The sequence below is a fragment of the Bos javanicus genome, chromosome 12 (genome assembly GCF_032452875.1).
Source record: "Bos javanicus breed banteng chromosome 12, ARS-OSU_banteng_1.0, whole genome shotgun sequence".
In the NCBI taxonomy this organism is placed as follows: Eukaryota; Metazoa; Chordata; class Mammalia; order Artiodactyla; family Bovidae; genus Bos; species Bos javanicus.
The window spans coordinates 49,273,046-49,291,594 of NC_083879.1; positions in this window are offsets into that span (position 1 = coordinate 49,273,046).

Consider the following 18,549-nt stretch of genomic DNA (forward strand, 5'->3'; position numbering starts at 1 on the left):
ATGATAAAATTCTAACCCCCAGAGATGATGGTATTCTCAGGTGGGTTTAAGTCATGAGGGTGGGGCCCTGAATGGGATTAGTGCTCTTGTAAAAGAGACCCACAGAGGTCCCTGTCCCCTTCCACCATGTGAGAACCCAAGGAGGAGACAAGGAGAAATCTGTACATGGAGAGGTCCCTCACCTCACCCTGATCTCAGGCTTCCAGCCTCCAAAACTGTGAGAAATACGTCTCTGCTGTTTATAAGCCACTCAGTCAGAGGCAATTTGTTTGTGTGCTAAGTCGTTTCAGTCATGTCCAACTCTTGGTGATTCTATGGACTATAGCCTGCCACGCTCCTCTGTCCATGGGATTCTCCTGGCAGGAATATTGGAGTGGGTTGCCATTTCCTACTCCAGGGGATCGTCCCGACCCAGGGATTCAACCCACATCTCTTATGTCTCCTGCATTGGCAGGCAAGTTCTTTACCACTAACACCACCTGCGGAGAAGGCAATGGCACCCCACTCCAGTACTTTTGCCTGGAGAATCCCATGGACGGAGGAGCCTCGTAGGCTGCAGTCCATGGGGTCCCTAGGAGTCAGACACGACTGAGCGACTTCACTTTCACTTTTCACTTTCATGCATTGGAGAAGGAAATGGCAACCCACTCCAGTGTTCTTGCCTGGAGAATCCCAGGGATGGGGGAGCCTGGTGGACTGCCATCTATGGGGTCACACAGAGTCGGACACAACTGACGTGACTTAGCAGTAGCAGCAGCAGCAGCAGCAGCACCACCTGGGAAGCCTTAGGAGCCCAAATGGACTAAGACACTCCAGATGTGGCCCATATAATAGTTTGTCAACCTTCTGAAGACCTTTCTCACTAGCAGTTTTAAAATTTGTCTTTGACAAGTAGACGCATTTTGAGGTAGGAAGGAAGAGGTGACAATAGAAGGAAAGAAAATATAAAATTTGGAAAAAAAAATTTGCCAAAGCCAATTTACTCTACAGCAGGATTCAAAATTTTACATGGTTTGTATTGTAGGTGGTCTTCACAGATGACAAGAGAGAAGTTTGAGGATGTAAAGGAAATAAAGCCAAAGATCCACAGCATTTTATTTGAGCAAACCTGTGCAGACCACTACAAGCTGGTCTAGATGGGGACCAGGCATAGGGACTGCCCCCTACATCGGAGCTTCCCAAGTTAAAGCAAAGAACTAAGAGTTAAAAACAGCATGGACCCTCCTGTGTGTCATGGATGTAGCTGGAGGCCCTATGTTATATAACAGTAACAGGATGGAAAATGACAGTTCCTCACAGACTACAGTAAATGTGATTAAATTATCTCATCAGCTTCATACTCCAGAGTATTTCTACCATGGCACAGAACCATTCATTAACCTGACCTGTTGGCTAGACGGCACTGGCTGGAGGTATTAGTATTTAAAGAAATCCCTCCCCCAAATGGCTGATTGGAGAGATACCAAGTTTAGTCTGTACAGCAGTTGAGTCCAGGAGGAGACACGGAGAAATAATAAGGGGGGGTGGGGAGGAATAAAAACGAAGGGAAAATTCAGAAATTTGTTTGAACTTGACAACAGCTTCTATTCCATTCCTTTGCACTGACCTGATCTAATTCCAGCAGCTATTATTCCTGTGAAACACTGCCACAGCTGAATTTATTTTTATTTTGCCTGCTCACAGGCAATGTAAAGTGAATTTGAGAGCACATCACCTTCAGGGAAAAGACTGCAGCATATTACTCACCACCTCCCTCCTCCCCTCTGCGTGAAAAGGTTAATTTGAATAAGGCTGCTGCTTCCACAAATAGAACAGTAACCAGCACACAGAGGAACCGCCAATGAGAGGGTTTTGCAGTGATGTCATACTTATACCTGCTCCTTATTATTTGCTGAGTTGTGACAATGTGTTCCTTGTATCTCACATTTTATTGGTTAAGAGCCCTGTCATTCTGAGTGCTCCTGGAGAGTTTTAGACACTGCAGTTTCTTTACAAGCCCAGAATTTTTTCAGCTTCTGCACTTCAACAAATTGTTGGAGACTATAGAGTATTTTAACACTATCGTCCTGAAAATAAATAAAAACCTTTTATAATTTATGCCTGATTTACATGGCCTCTGATGTCATGTCCATTTGCAGTATAACAGCAGAATAAGAAAAGTCTACCTTTTGCTTAAAAGAAAAAACAACTACGTGAACAGAGCTTTCATTGAAGTGTTCATAGAAAGGTCTTGCTAAGTTTAATATTATCGGCATTGACCTAATGGAAAACAAATTTTTCCATTTGTCTTACAAAAACTTATTGGTCCATGGAACAGAGCTTCCTAAAAAGAAGTGATAGTTTCTCGGTCACGTCTGAGTCTTTGCAGCCCATAAACTGTAGCCCGCCGGGCTCCTCTGTTCATAGAATTTTCCAGGCAAGAATACTGGAGTAGGTAGCCATTCCTTTCTCCAGGGGATCTTCCCAACCTAGGGATCAAACCTGGGTCTCCTGCATTGCAGGCAGATTCTTCATCATCTGAGCCACAAGGAAAGCCCCAACTAGCTCTAAAACTTGGCAGTTTGTAGGAGAGAAGGTACTGGAGGAAGGGAGACCTACCTGGTTTATTTTTGTGTTAAAGTAGATTTTATTTTTTAAAATCAGGTAGGTTTTTGTGTCATTAAAATGTGTGTCCAGGTCACTCAGATTCTAGGGCTTTTCTGAGGAAACCCCTGCAAATAGGTTTGAAAACCTATTGTGAGATTAAATTTAGAAAAACAGGTGCACAAATTAACAATGATGTTGTAAATTAGGAAGTAGGAACTACCAAACATTTTGAACATCCATCGCTTAAATTCAGTACCCATTATCAAATATTTCTGAAATAAGATTGTCTTCACAGCTGTGTATGATGGCTTGTTGTCTGCTGATTTTGATGAGAGGTTAACAGATGTTATAAAGATTTGATTATCTAATAATTTAAGTAAATGCTTGTACAAAATCATTGTGGACTTTGATCATTCAGTGGGAATCCTGTGTTGAGTGCATGAAAATGTGACCAAAAATAAAATTTAATTGTGGTAAAGACTAGAGAATATAGTTCTACCCTGTCGTTAAATGTGGAAGGAACCACAGTCATGTCTGTTTCACTTAAATATCACAGTATTTCTAGTAATTAACTGTATATAAATTTTGATTCCAGAGATCCAGCTGTCATAACTGCATTGTGGAAAGTATCATGGCCTCTGGTCTCAGACAGACCTGAGTTCAAATTCCAGCTCTAACACTTAGTAGCTATCTGACCTTGGTCATGTTCATTAATCTAAGTGTGATTTTTCTTGAAGGATAATGAGATGCCCATATATAGGATTACTGTGAGGATTAGCCTGAGCAATGTAGGTAAGTTTTGTCAGTGTAGTAAATGTAGTGAATGAAAGATTCAAGCATTGTCTCAGTGTATGAAAGATTTCTTTGTTTTTAACTCTATTATGACCTTCAGGGTTTGTCAAGGACCTACATGATGACACCTGGTTGATCATTTCCTCTCCTCTTCCCTCTCCCTTTGCTCCAGGATGTTGACCTAGGAATTTCCCAAACATGCCTAATGCACTTCTGTCCAAAGAACTTTGCAGCTTCTTTTGCCTGGAATGCCTCTCCTCAGAAGTCTAACCTCTTTATTTTATTCAGGCCTCAGCTTAAATATCTACTCCTTGGAGAAATCTGACTTAACACCCTGTCTAAAACAGCATCCCTATTGCTGTTTCTCATAGCGCCACATTTACGCTTTTTTATGATCACTTATCACTCGTAGACACATTATTTTATGGTTTATTTTCCATTTGTTCAACATCAGTTTTACTCACCTGGATGTCAAGTCTGTGTGAGCAGTGGTTTTGGTCACCTCTGTGCCCCAGAGCCTAGACAATTGCCTGATCATAGCAAGTTCTCAAAAAAGCTTGATAACAAACAACATGATGGTGAAGACAGCAGTGAAACCCTACGCTCTCCTGGATATTGCCATTACAGGGATATGAATGCATGGCCAAGGAGGAAACATCACAGTGGCCTCTTGCCAATGTTAAAAATGTATACAAACTTTTTTTATTGAGCCAAGATGAAATATTTAAATTTGCCCAACACATCTAAAGAATCAAATTATAAGACAAGGGAAATATATGGTCCCAATATTCTTTACAAAAGGTACCAGTGGTCATCAGGGTAGATGGAATGGGAGAAAGCTGGTACAAATCACTGGGCCACTGGTTTAGAAGAGATTCCAGGGTGAAAAACTGGGTGAAGAATTTTAGCTCGTGTACCTTTCTTTCATATCTTTCCCCTTCTGGGCTCTACTGAACCCATCTGTCTTGGTTCGGGTTCTAATTAATTATGTACAATCTAGAGACTTTAGATCTATAACAACTGGAGAGAAAAGAAAATTCAGGACAGGGTTTAAGACTTTCTCAACATTACACACACACACACATTAATGTACACATGTATTGATTGAATGAATGGACTGAAAGTTCAGAAAATATTTTAAGATCTTTCTGTTCTGTCCCCCTTTCAGTCAGTCATGATGATAAAATAGACTTGCATTTGGATTTCTGTTTTCCTGGTACCTCGCTGAAGGACAATATAAGACAGCATAGTGCTTATGTAAGCATTATCCTTGCTGACATTCCAAATGAGCAGATCAAATGCCACCTAATCATTCGGTTACAGCTTGGATTTGGCAGTCTTTATAAAATACTGAATTGAAGGAGCATCTGCTTTCTACACTTGGCTATGTCAGCACCTGTGGCTGCTTCTTCTAGAAACTTCTTAGCATAATAAAAGTAATAGGAAATAAGATCATTGCTAAGCAGAAACTGTTTGAAAGATTATAGATTTCAAGCTTTGGAGCCTATTTTTAAAGACAATTTCCTCTCTTCTCTGACACCTACCTCCTCTATTACCTTCAATTTTAGATCTTGTAGATTAGTGCTTCTTTTACATGGTGATCTTGTTAAAATGCTCAAGCATGGAATGTGGCATTTCCAACAAACTTCTAGGTGAAAATGACACGGTGGCATGTGGACCATACTTGGGATAGATAGGTTTAGATGACACAATGCCATCAGTTTGAGTCTGCCCTTCCCAGTTAATGTAACATTTTAAAATAAAGTAGTTTACTATTCTCCCTCGCATACATTTTAAGATATCTGTGTTCAAAGACTTCATTCTGAAGTGTATTCACATCCAATTTTTTGGAGTCTCTCTAAGAAGTGTTTCTTTTCTCTCCATCTGCACAGGAGCTTGCTCACTGAAGCCTTCCTCATCTCTCCCCTGCAAAGCTGCTATAACCTCTACCTAATCTCCTAATCCTCAGCCATGTCCTCTTCCAAGCCAACATTTTATATTCTGTCACATACTTTCCTTCCAAAACACATTTTTTTTTTGATGAGGTCACTTCCTTGATTAAAGACCCCCTGCTGGTTCCCTTGCTTAAAATAGAGGTTGGTGTAGACTCTTTTAACAAACCTGGGCTGGAATCCAAATTTCTTTAATTTCTTTTTATGTAACTTTGAACAATTTGCTTAACTTCAGAAAACCACACTTTCTTCATCTGTACAATGGAGATGATACTGCTTATCTCTGAGTGTTGTCCTATGATTTAGATGCAAAATTGTAGTGGAGTGCCTGGTATGATGCCAGCCACAGTAGGTGTTTAGTAACTTGGTGGTGGTGGTTTAGTCACAAGTCATGTCTGACTCTTTGTGACCCCATGGACTGTAGCCCACCAGGCTACTCTGTCCGTGGGATTCTCCAGGCAAGAATACTGGAGTGGACTGTCGTTTCCTGCTCCAGGGGATCTTCTCAACCTAGGGATCAAACCTGCATCTTCTGCATTGCAGGCAGATTCTCTACTGCTAAACCACCAGGGAGGCCCTGTTCAGAACTTAATTACCTTTCCCCCCTGTTTCTTTCCAGTCTGACCACTTTTGGCCTTTAAACCTCTGATGTGAACACTTTTGAACTCCTGTCTTCTTGTCCTCCCTCCAATCCCTACAGGCCACATACATGCACTCTTTAGCTTCACTGAACATCGCTTTTCCTGATACATCTGCCAAAAGACCCATCCCATAGTCCTTCACTTGGCAAATCCCCTTCATCTTTCAAGGCACAGCTTCTCCTCTTTCTTTCCTGAGAAGACAGAACCTGCATACTTGGGTAGAACTTACCATTGTCTTCCTGTCTTCCCACAAGCACTGTGACCACACCTCTCCCATAATGCACTTGCAGTAATGTGCTAACATGATCTGGGCCTCAATGGTGACCTCTCAGTGGGCAGGAGTTTCTCTTATTTCCTGATTCTTAGTAACTTGAGTGTTTGTTTAATAAAGGAAGGGAGTCAGTGTGGTATGTAGTTTAAAGAGATGGATGCTTGAGTATTATATTCCAGAAACTATACAGAAAAAATAATTCTGAAATTTCTTTTAGACCAAAATAATCGTTTAGAGTAACAATCCCCATTTTCAAGTGTATTTAACGTATTTTACTGTTTTTCAGGTCTGATTTTAAATGATTTACATATAGTGTTTCATCAGATTCATTTGACCGTTTTGTTGTAGGTTGTATACTACCCAATTCACAGCTACAGAAACTGACATTCAGAAAAATTAAATATCCTCTATAGTCACGCAGTTTAAGATTGTTAGAGTAGGGATTCGAACTTATGTCTTTCTGACATCAATTTGTCTTCTACCCAGTATTATCTCGTGCAATCTGCTGTCATAACGTGATTTCAGCTTCCTCTTAAATATAGGTTAAAATCATGGGTAGAGATCTCTGCAAGAGAAGAATTTGTGACAGATAAAGCCACACTCTGTGACAGTCACATATTTAAATGGTTTGGAGAGAGTAATTATTAGGTAGATAAAACATAACTCAGAACTGGAACATTCTAAAATCTGGACACCTTATAAATCCTTTTCTTTTCACTTATTATTTGTTTTGAAGAAGCCATTAAGCAGTCTTCTTTCTTAGGGAAAACCGTTTTAATGATGCCTTTTTGACTTTCAAAGATACTTTTCATTTTTGTCACACATTAGTTTCATAGGCAGTCCTTACACAGATAATTTTCTTAACTAAATTATGTAGGAGAGTTCTTTCCTGTAGTCTCAAAGAAAACAAGCTGAAATAAGGCTGGTCATGAAAACTACTGTATGTTATCTGGTCTTGGGAACTGCTATTTGTAACAGACTCTAGATATTTTCAGGAGAGGAAATCTTGTCTACAAGAGCCTGTGCTGTGTGCTAAGTCACTTCAGTCATGTCCGGCTATTTGATACCCCAAGGACTGTAGCCCGCCAGGCTTCTCTGTCCGTGGGACACTCCAAACAAGAATACTGGAGTGGATTGCCCTCGTCTCTTAGATCTCCTGCATTGGCAGGCAGGTTCTTTACCACTGGTGCCACCTGGGAAGCCCAGGAACCTATAGACAATAGGTTATAAGCCCAACAACTTATAGACAATAATCATATAGTTAATTACATCTACAATTAGTGACAAATTTGTAGCTTGAAGAGCAAATGTGACCCCAAATGTGTTTGAAGCCTCTTGGCAAAGCAATGAAAAACTGTTAGAAAAGTTCTCAGTGGGGACTCTAGGAATACATAGTGGAAGTTATTTATTAGTTTATTTATTTATCTAAGGGTCTCTTTGATCTTTTGGAAACCTCTTAACCTAGACATAGCTGATATTCTGTTGAATTGATAGGGTTTTCAGAATTGGTTCAATGTATCTATATACATCTAGAATAAGCCAGAATATTTGGGAACAGGAAATTGATACTTAAAATACTTAATGCCTAATGTATTCCCTGGAGCATTAGTTCCTTAGGCTATTAAGAGATGTTAAGTGAGAATGTAAAGTGTTCTAAGGTCATAATCACAGAGAAACACGGAGTTTGAAAAAAGTCAACAGGTTTCTTTGCTACTGAAGTTTCCAGACTCTCTATGTCAAAGTGTATTATTGCTCTCCAGGGAGAGTATAGTTGCTGTCTCTTCAGTTTGTTTTGTTCAGGGAGTATTTCAAAAGTACTCCTGTGCAGAGTAGACACTATTATGCTCTGGACAAGGGTGTTTTCCCCTCATACTTTCAAAGTATTTTGTCTGGCTGTGGGCTAGCGTCCTACTCACTGGTATGGCGTCATTGTAGCAACTCAGTGCAGACTTGATGTCTACAGAGTAATAAAAAAGAAATCCTCTGTAAAAATACAAAGAAGGATTCTGTAATTATAAAGATCGAAAATTTAAGAATCAACCGAATCTTCTATAGTATTATAAATACATTTTGAAAGACTTCATTTGGATAAGCCTGAAATTCTATGTTTTAAAACCACAGTATTGCTAAGAATATTGTTGATTTTCAACTAATTTTCAATTATCATAGGTAATAATAGTGAACTGACAAAAAATGGGAGAATTTAAATTTTATACAAGTATCTGTGATATTTCAGAAGTCTGAATTCAAGATCTTGATGTCACTTTCTCTTTCTATTCTGAATTTTGTCATCTGGAAATCATGGCCTGTACAATGTGGTCAACAGGAATAAAATTAAGTTTATTATACAATTGCAGTAGCAGAGTCAATGTACAAGATTTTAAACCTAAACTTATTGTGAAGTCCTGACATCATTTTATTATTGATAAACATGTACTTTCTCATTACAGATACCTGAGGGATAACTTTCAAAGTAATTTTATTTATTTTTTCTAAGAAACTTGCCTGAAAACCATTGGCAGTAATAAAATGTGACCGAGAGAAGATAAGGATATGGGGTTTGCAGGAGGATATAGAAGCAGATTGTAAACCGACCGCCAACCTCTATTTCTCTGTTTGGTAGTGAAATATATCTTCATTAAAGATGCCTCTGGAAATTAAGAATTCAGCCATGTTTCAAATGCTCTAGAATCACGTGACTAGTGGTTACTGTATTGAACAGTACAGATACAGAACATTTCCATCACTGCAGAAAGTTCTATTGAACAACAATATTTATATACAGAATCAGATCCATGTGAGAGTTAGGAGTAGGGAAAAAGAAGAGTGGCTAAAATGCCAGGATTTTATCAGTAAGTAGTACTTTGTGTTGGGGCTTCCCTGGTAGCTCAACTGGTAAAGAATCCGCCTAGCAAAGTGGGAGAACTTGGTTTGATCCCTGAGTTGGGAAGATCCCCTGGAGGAGAACTTGGCAACCCACTTCAGTATTCTTGCCTGGGAAATCCCATGGACAAAAGAGCCTGGCGGGCTACAGTCCATGGGGTAGCAAAAAGTCAGACATGACTTAGTGAGTGAACAACAACAGTGTGTATATTTTAAACCCATTTGTCTTTAATAATAACTAGTATGAACATCATTTATGGAGTGTTCGTCATGTGCAAGGTCAGCTTTTAGATACTTGGAATAGGCTTCAGAGACATGGACAGGAATGGGGAAAACATTAGGAATGAAGAGAAGCGGGAGGAGAGCTTCCTGCTGCTGCTGCTAAGTCGCATTAGCCGTGTCCGACTCTGTGCGACCCCATAGACGGCAGCCTACCAGGCTCCCCTGTCCCTGGGATTCTCCAGGCAAGAACACTGGAGTGGGTTGCCATTTTGTTCTCCAATGCATGAAAGTGAAAAGTGAAAGTGAAGTCGCTCAGTCTTGTCTGACTCTAGCAACCCCATGGACTGCAGCCTACCAGGCTCCTCTGTCCATGGGATTTTCCAGGCAAAAGTATTGGAGTGGGGTGCCATTGCCTTCTCCGAGCTTCCTGAGCTGGAGCCAAACGAAACACAGATTGAAACCAATCAAGGAAATTACTGTGTGAAAATTCACTGTAAAGACCATGGAATGCTACTATTTTAATTTTTAAGCAAGAAAAGTACAGAAAAGGCAATATGTATAATACCGCAAGCCCCAAAGAAGACTGTATTTGAAAGAAATATGTCACTAACATCTATGTACAATTTTAAATATGAAAAAACCTCTGAGTTTTTATTTTAATGTTAAACATGTCTAATTCCAATGTCACTGATTTAAGATTTAGGAACAAAGGTTTGTATGATTTTGCTGCAGATACACAAAAATAAAGAGGACTTAGAAATACGAAATTACCTCAGGATTTCAAAGCTGGAAATGCAGTCATTCTTCATTCATTTATTCAACAAATATTTGTGGAGGCCCTTCTCTGTGCAGGGTGTTGTTGTCAACACTTGGGGAGCAAAGCCAAGTCCATGCTCTAACGGAGCTTGCCTTTCAGTGGGGGAGGGCAGACCATAAGCAAATCAACAAATGCATTCAGTGTCAGATGTTTATATGTGCTCTGGAAAAAATAAAAAAGGCTACAGGGGATCATGATACTGGAAGTAGCAAGGACCATTGACTGATAGTGGAGGCTGCTGGTTTATAAAATGTGGTCAGAGAAAATCTAATGGAAAGGACAGCATTTGAGCAGAGATCTGAATGAAATGCAGGAGTTTTGTGGAGGTGGATGAACACTGTTCCAAGTACAGAAAGCAGTTTATGCAAAGGTCCTGAGGCTGACATATGTTTGGGCTGTCCAATAAACAACAAGAGGTTTAGTGTGGCTGGAATTGAGGGAATGAGAAGGAGAGGGAAGAAGTTGAGGTGAGAAAGGAAGGAGGGGCAGAGAGCAGATGGAAATCAAGGCCCTTTGCAAGGGTACTGGGCTTTTTTTTGTCAAGAGATGGGAAGCCATGGAAAGTTCTGAACAAAAGAGCCATGGGATCTGACTTACCCTCTTCTGGTGATTGCACCCTCTTCTGTTCTTACATCCCATATATTCCTCTCAAAATACCTTTTTATTTGCTTTCCTTATAAATTGGAGTAGAACATATCCATGATTACATCAGTATCATGGAGTTCTTTCCTATAAAAATTTGGGCAAATTTAATTAATGGTAGAATGTCTATTTGATTCTAAATGCCATTAACTTGTTTTAGGTTACGCAGCAACTATCAGCAAAAGCACATTAAAGTTTCTTCATAACTCCTAAAACATCTCTTTTTATAAACTCTCAGTTTTAAGTGCCAGTAAGATACATTTTGAAGGGAAATCCCAACAGCATGTGCATTCCAGGGAGGGACTTCAAAGCAAAGAGAGTAGACCTTAGAAATTGTCAAGTGGCCTTCCTAGTTTTTACTTCTTCTTTAAAAATATTTTAAAAAAAACCACTTTTTTTTTTGTTGTTGTTTTTTAAATCTCAGGTGACTTTGGCCCAAAGCAGGGCAAGAGCAGCAACAATGGCCTCAAGCTTCTAGTTCTGATTTTTCAGCTCCAGCAGTCCAGGGGAGGTAAAAGACGACAAAATAAGAAAGAGGAAGAGAGTCTACTAGAAAGTCAGAAAGAGAGAGAAATGCTAGAAAGTTCTCTCTTCTTCTTTTCCTAGACTGGATAGAATAAAGCAGATTTCATCTATGTATAAAAAGTATCATAGTATCTGATTACACTAAGAAGAAATTCTTTAATTACATGTGAAGACCTAGCTGGGTTTCCTTTTTGAGTGGAAACCATTTCAGTTGAATGGAGAAAATGATGCAGAAAAATATTTTTTAAAAATTTCTTTCAGAATGAGAGGGAAATTTTGAAGAAGAGGACAATGAAAGTGTTAGTCGTTCAGTCATGTCTGACACTTTTTGACCCTGTGGACTGTAGCCCGCCAGGTTCCTCTGTCTGTGGAATTCTCCAGGCAAGAACACTGGAGTGGGTTGCCATTCCCTTCTCCAGGGGATCTTCCTGACTCAAGGATGAAACCCAAGTCTCCTATATTGCAGGTGTATTCTTTACTGTCTGAGCCAAGAGGACAATGAAAATAAATAAATGGTATCCTTAACAATAAGAAAATAGTCTCTTGCGTTTCCTGACTACTAAATGTAGCTCTAGTTAGAGATTGTTCTGATTGCTCACATGTGACTTTATTTGGGTCGGCATAGTAGCCATCATTTGATTCATGACAGCATAAATAAGAGCGTGGTTCTCAAAGATGACCTCTAGGCTGTGACGGTCAAAGGGAGTGTATGGAGAACCAAGAATCAAGAACAAAGATATAATATTAATATTAAGGGGTAGGGTAGGAGTGTATGTCTGGACTTGTTTCTCCATTTCTCCTTAAGAGTCTCCCTAGGCTAGCTTCATTTCAGAGAGAAAATCATCATATTGCCTTCCTAAAAAAATTTTTTGCCATAAGTTTGAGAGGTGGTTGTGTCAAACTTCAGCTTAGACGTCACTGAATGTCATTTTTAAGATAAAATTCATTTCTTGTTTGCCATCTCATCACAATATTGAATAAAATTGAACTAAAAAGATTTTTAATAGTCTGCTCAAAAAAGAAAAGCTGTTTCCAGAATTAGCTGTGGGAGCTGGTTTTAGGAAAGTGAATAATTGGGTCTGCGTTTTGGGATGGGATTGAGAAAACCAGGTCGGCTTCCTACCTGGGTGGGTTCTCACCGTTCTTGCTCGTGGACTTGCTCCTATGAGACTGACATTGACAAATAGGGAACTTCCTGGGATGTCCTTTACCTAAAGACAGTGCTTAAACAAATATTTTTTTGGTGAGAAAATTTCCCTCACACTCTGATATGTTGATGATTCACTATTGCATTTCTAGGCATCTAGCTTCTGAAGATGAAAAAACCACATTCTTAAAGTCAGCTAACTCTGCCGTGTCTTCAAAAATCTTTTAAACTTGCATTTTTTAATATAGAATTCTACAATGGGGAACGGTATTTCAGTATAACTCTTAACTGACTACTGTTACTATTCCAGATCCCTGATTACTTTTGCAGCTAACAATGCAAACTCTGAAAAATCCCTACATGGAAATCCTAGTCTCCCAGTCACCCACACCACCCACTGTACAGTGAGGGCCACTCAAAATAAATCAGTGCTGTAATTTCCATGATGACAGTCCCCCAAACAGCATTTTGTTATTGTTCCCTTCACATCCCTAGAATTCTTCCCATGTGCTGTCATGTCTCTAGATAACCGTGCAGGGAGATGAAATGTGAGTTTAAACGAACTTTTACGTGTGCCTCTATATTTTCTTCTCGGATTTTATTATTTTTAGAGGCAAGTGATGAAAGGCTATTCCCTGCAAGATTTAGCCAGTGAAACGTGCTCATCAAAAACCCGAAGCCCTGCAGTGGGACCCAGAAGAGAGCAAAGGGGGAAAATGTTCCACTGGGGCTGCAGCTTTTCAGAAGAGCGTGCAGGAATGATGTCATTTGTTTTTACAAAACCCAGTTTAAATTTGTTCCTGCCTTTCAAGAACTGCAGCAGAGTGCATCTGTGGAGACTTCCTGCATCCCATATTTCAGGACGTTAGAGTGTTTGCTGCATCAAAATCCAGCCAATCGCGGGGTGTGCAGGCTTGCCCTCCCCAATTTTCCTTTGCCTGCCCACCTGAAGCAAGCGTGTGCTGTCCGCCTTAGATCGCTGCTCAGCACCCTCTAGCCCTTAGAACGGCAGAGCCATCACTCCGTGCCTTGAATGGTTTAAAGGAGAACAGTGCCCCAATAAAAACTTCTTTCAGGTCACCCACACGCATTCATTTCATTGACAAATAAGCTCCAAGAAAAGGTCTGTTTGAGAAGTATGTGTTGTTTGTGTCAAATCTTAGCCCTTTGTTTTTGCAGCCCCTGCAGCAGCATTGGAACCAACACAGGAGGGTTAGGGGACTCTCAGAGGCAGAGGCAAGACCTTTAAAGTCACTACTCACAATTATCTTTTTACAGAGCACACCTCCCTTTGTGAGTATACATACATGATGGTTGAAAAATAAGCAATGAAGCAGATAAAGCATTTTACAGTGATGCGGTGATGGAGAGAGATTATGGCATGGTGTTTACATACAAAAATAATGGTTAAGATACAGAGCGAAAAAGGAAAGTGCTGGCTAGTGAGTGTGTCATTCCTCCTTCCTTTATCCCCTTCATCTGTAAGTATGGCCTCTTGACTAAACATCGGGATCAATGTGGGTTCATTTATTGTGACTGGAGGAAACCAAACTCTGGCTACTGTCAACCAAAAAGATATTTATTGGAAGGCTATGAGGAAACTCACAGAATGAAAGAAAGACTGAAGAAACCAACTCCCAGACCACAGGACCGAGGCCCTTCTGGGGGTCTCTGCAGCAGGAACCACATGGTGAAACGGAGTCAGGACACTGCTGCGAGATTTCTTTCTCCAAGCTTCCCATCCCCTAACCCCTGCCCCGTCCTCTCTCATCTTCTCATTCTGCTCCAGGGGCAGAGTTCCAGGAGAGAATGTCCCATTGGCTCATTGATCTCATGCCACCCCTTGGCTTCAAGAAAACAGAATGCCCTTAATTTACATAAAGGGCCAGGAAGGAGACATTCTCCCAAAGGAGGTGGGGAGGCTGTTTCAAAAAGATGGAGAAACGGCTGCTGTTTGCTCCCCTCTATCATCATGACCCCAGCCCTGGGTCAAGGTCTCTGAATATCTTGCCCAGGTTAGTGGTCCCCCTCCTTTAACTCATATTTTAAATCTCTGCAAGGTCCCTCATTTGTTGCTGCTGCTAAGTCACTTCAGTCGTGTCCGACTCTGTGCGACCCCATAGACGGCAGCCCACCAGGCTCCCCCGTCCCTGGGACTCTCCAGGCAAGAACACTGGAGTGGGTTGCCATTTCCCTCTCTAGTGCATGGAAGTGAAAAGTGAAAGTGAAGTCAGTCAGTCATGTCCAACTCTTAGCGACCCCATGGACTGCAGCCCACCAGGCTCCTCCACCCATGGGATTTTCCAGGCAAGAGTACTGGAGTGGGTTGCCATTGCCTTCTCCAAGACAAGATAAGGGAACATTGCAGAATGCACAGAAGTGCAATTGATAATTACCCCAGGGCAAGAGGCATACGCTTGGACTGTCTTTGGCAAACTGGGATGTACAGCCATCCTCATGTTATCACACGCTTCTACTTTTCTGTGCTTGATGAAAACCTACTCCATACATAGCAATTCAAGAGAAACTGAAAGCTCTTGCAAGATAGAAAAGGTTGCTTCTCCTTTGTGTACCCAGCATCTCATTTCATGCTTGGCACATGGTAGGTGCCCCGTGGACCTTCACTGTGGAATTATAATTGACCCTGGTGGACTGCCATCTATGGGGTCACACAGAATTGGACATGACTGAAGCGACTTAGCAGCAGCAGCAGCATGAAGTCTTTTGGAGAAGGCAATGGCACCCCACTCCAGTACTCTTGCCTGGAAAATCCCATGGACGGAGGAGCCTGGTAGGCTGCAGTCCATGGGGTCACAAAGAGTCAGATACGACTGAGCGACTTCACTTTGGGGTCACTATGGGGTCGCACAGAGTCGGACACGACTGAAGTGACTTAGCAGCAGTAGCAGCACCATGAAGTCTTTATCTCCCACGTTTAAATTTCCCATGCATTTAGAGAGTGCACTAGCTCCCAATATCCACATTGGGAGGTATGGCTAACTCCTTTTCCCCTTGCTCATCATCACTCTTTTCTTCTGACAGTGGCACTAATGTGGCTTCCTGCCCACTAAAGAATGTAGGTAAAAACTAAAGGAGCCTAGACCATTTCCACTTATGGAAGATGCTAATTACTTAATGAAAAAATGCTTTGGGGATGACATGGAAAGCAAGGTATTTTAAAAGTTAATTCTTAAAATCAGATGGCACCTACTTTATTACATACAGTGGAACACTATCATAGTTTTTCCCAACCAAACTTCCTTTCAGAGTTACTGGACTTACTTAAAAATCCTCTAGGTTGTCTTTTGAATAGAAATGACTATCTGATCAGGGGAATACTGAAATCAGACTGAACTCTTCTGATCTTATGAGCACCAGATCTACTCTGGATTGTCTTTTCCGAGGTGAACTCTACCCTCAAAATGAATCACAAGGGCATGTTCCTGGTCCCTGGTTCTTATTCAGATTACATCCTAAGGACTTTCTTGAAACAATATCTTTCTGATGAGACAGAGATTTAAAAAGTCTTGATTTTTTTCCTGCATCTTTGTATCTCAGAATGAGGATCAAAGAGATTCACTACGTCAAGCAGAACATCAAGCAGATTCCTTCTGGGTCTCTTTGAAGGTCCAGTGGACAACTAATGAGCCAGCTTTCCAGTTGGGTGCTGGAGGGATTGGGAGCCCAAGTCATATGAGCAAATCCTATTCCACCACAGCTCTGTGATGGAGACCTCAGCTTTCAGCATAGACCAAAGCCCCAAACCAAATAAATTCCGTATCAGAAGCCAGGGCATTTCCTCTTGTTCTTATTATTCTCCACCTTATCCAGTCTGTTTCCCTCTCTTGGAAGTGTTTTCTCCTTCTATCAGTCATTCTTATTCTTCCAATTCTAGAGTAGGACACTGTACCCTTTCTTGTCACCATATTGGCTCTCTGTTTAGAGTGGATGGTGCAGAAGACAAAGGATAAGATGCTACTAACATATGGAATTTCAGCTGTTAAGTCCCAAGTGTCAGTACCAATTACTGCACCAGAGCAATAATATATTTTTTAAAAATACAATTAAAATGAGTCATTTAACATTATGCTGACTAATATAGTTTAAAATTTATATAGGGCTTACTTTATGATACCAAGTATTTGGGATTTCAGCTATTAAGTTGAGGAAAAAACAACTAACTATGGAGCAGAAGAGAAGAGGCTAATTTCATGTAAGGGGTGAATATCTCATAACCATTGAGGAAGTATGGTAGAGAGATGACCAAGTTCTTTGGAAGTAAGGTGAATGAAAATGCAGTGGAAAATAATGTGTAATTGATAAAATCAGGCTGAAGGTAGAGAGAAGTAGCTCTCAGAGTAGAGAGCTGAGAAGTTTTTAATATAAGAAAACATGAAGCAGTTCCCATCAGACATGATGTTTTACAAAATAAGAAAAAGTACTTTTCCTGTTAGAAATTCCACAACATTTCACATTTTCTGCCATTCCTCTTGACTGATGATAAATCTTTTTTATACTTTTATTTTTTAAACACTCAATACATTTTATTTGATTTCTGTGATTTGATACTCAGAGTGAAAATTAATCTCCATGTAATTATAAGAGAACTAATTAAAGCAATATCCACAGTTTTATTTTAGATGCTTTTCTCAGAGTCTATGTCTATATGGTCAGAATTAAGGTGAAACATGACTAATAATCTGGGTAATTCAATCAGTGTCTCTGGGAACACACTATTAAATTCTTCCCCTCCCTGTGGCCCTTTCCCCATGTCTCATTCTTATTTTCCCCAGTAGCACTCTTGAATTTTTTAGAAACCTTGAATTATCTGGATAAATATTTTCTACAGTTCACATTACTTGAATATATGTAGCTTGACTGGTATTAGTAAGAATTCTTTTAAAATCTCCACATCTGCAGGGGGTATCATAGAGAGGAAATAAAGAGCTACATTTTCATTGGCTATGCTGGTTACCTAGTTCAAATTTTTGAAATACTCCAACTTTTAAAATGGTGCTCATAGATAAAAGTATTTGCACAGTCATGTATTAGAATTGACTTAGTTATTTACATTTAACTTTTCTTCATTTAACTTTGTGTAACTATTAAGGCTATTAAATATTACTAAATCTTCAGCTTTTTTTTTCTTTCTCAATTGTTTTTACCTTAAAATCAGAAAAAACATCGTGCTGTCTTTTCCTCTCTCTTTCTGTCTCTCTAGGATTTAAACTTTGTGAGGGCAGGACCTATATATTCTCTCCTTATAATAAATATGAAACTTTCTTCCTTGCTTACAGTTCAATGGGGCTCACTTAATAAGTCAAATTCAGTGTGAATCCTTAAAAAGAATCTTTCGCATCTCCCTGAAAACATCTTTCTAGTAAAATGTGTTTGTTAAATGACTAGGAATCCTTTAACAAATAAAACATAACCCTGTTTGCTGCTCTTTCCCTCTGAGGTGATGATAAATTGCTGAGGAGTAAAAGCCTTCATACTAATAACAGAGGAAAATTGACTCTAAGATCCCATCATTTTGTTTACCAGCTGTCTTTACAATCCTATAATCACCCTAGCCACATTACAAAAAAAAAAAAAAAAATTGTTCAGAGATAGTAAAATAGACCAGAAGCAAATGATCTCTGCTGAAATTAGTTTAAGCAGGGGAACAGGCTGGAAAGAAAGATTTGATCCAGAAACTTACCTATATCTCAGGCATGGTATCCGGTGACCACACACCCGGTGCTGAAACACAACTCAGGAGCATTACATCATCATGACAAACTTTCATTGGCTGCAGAAACCCCAAGGATAAGACAGGCTTTTAAGGTGCTGAGTGAAAACCCCTGTTGGTTCTTTATCAGACTTTTGCCAAAATATTGAAAGACAGACTTTTTCTAGTTCATGCTATCATGACTGAACTTACAAAACATTATTAACCATTTCCTAGGCTTATTTGGCTCCACTATAGTCACCAATTTTATATTTAACTCTAACCTGTTGGGAGAGTTTTTTCTTTTAAACATTAAAAAAATTTTTTTTAAGCTTATTTTTATTGAAGCTGCTCTTATTTC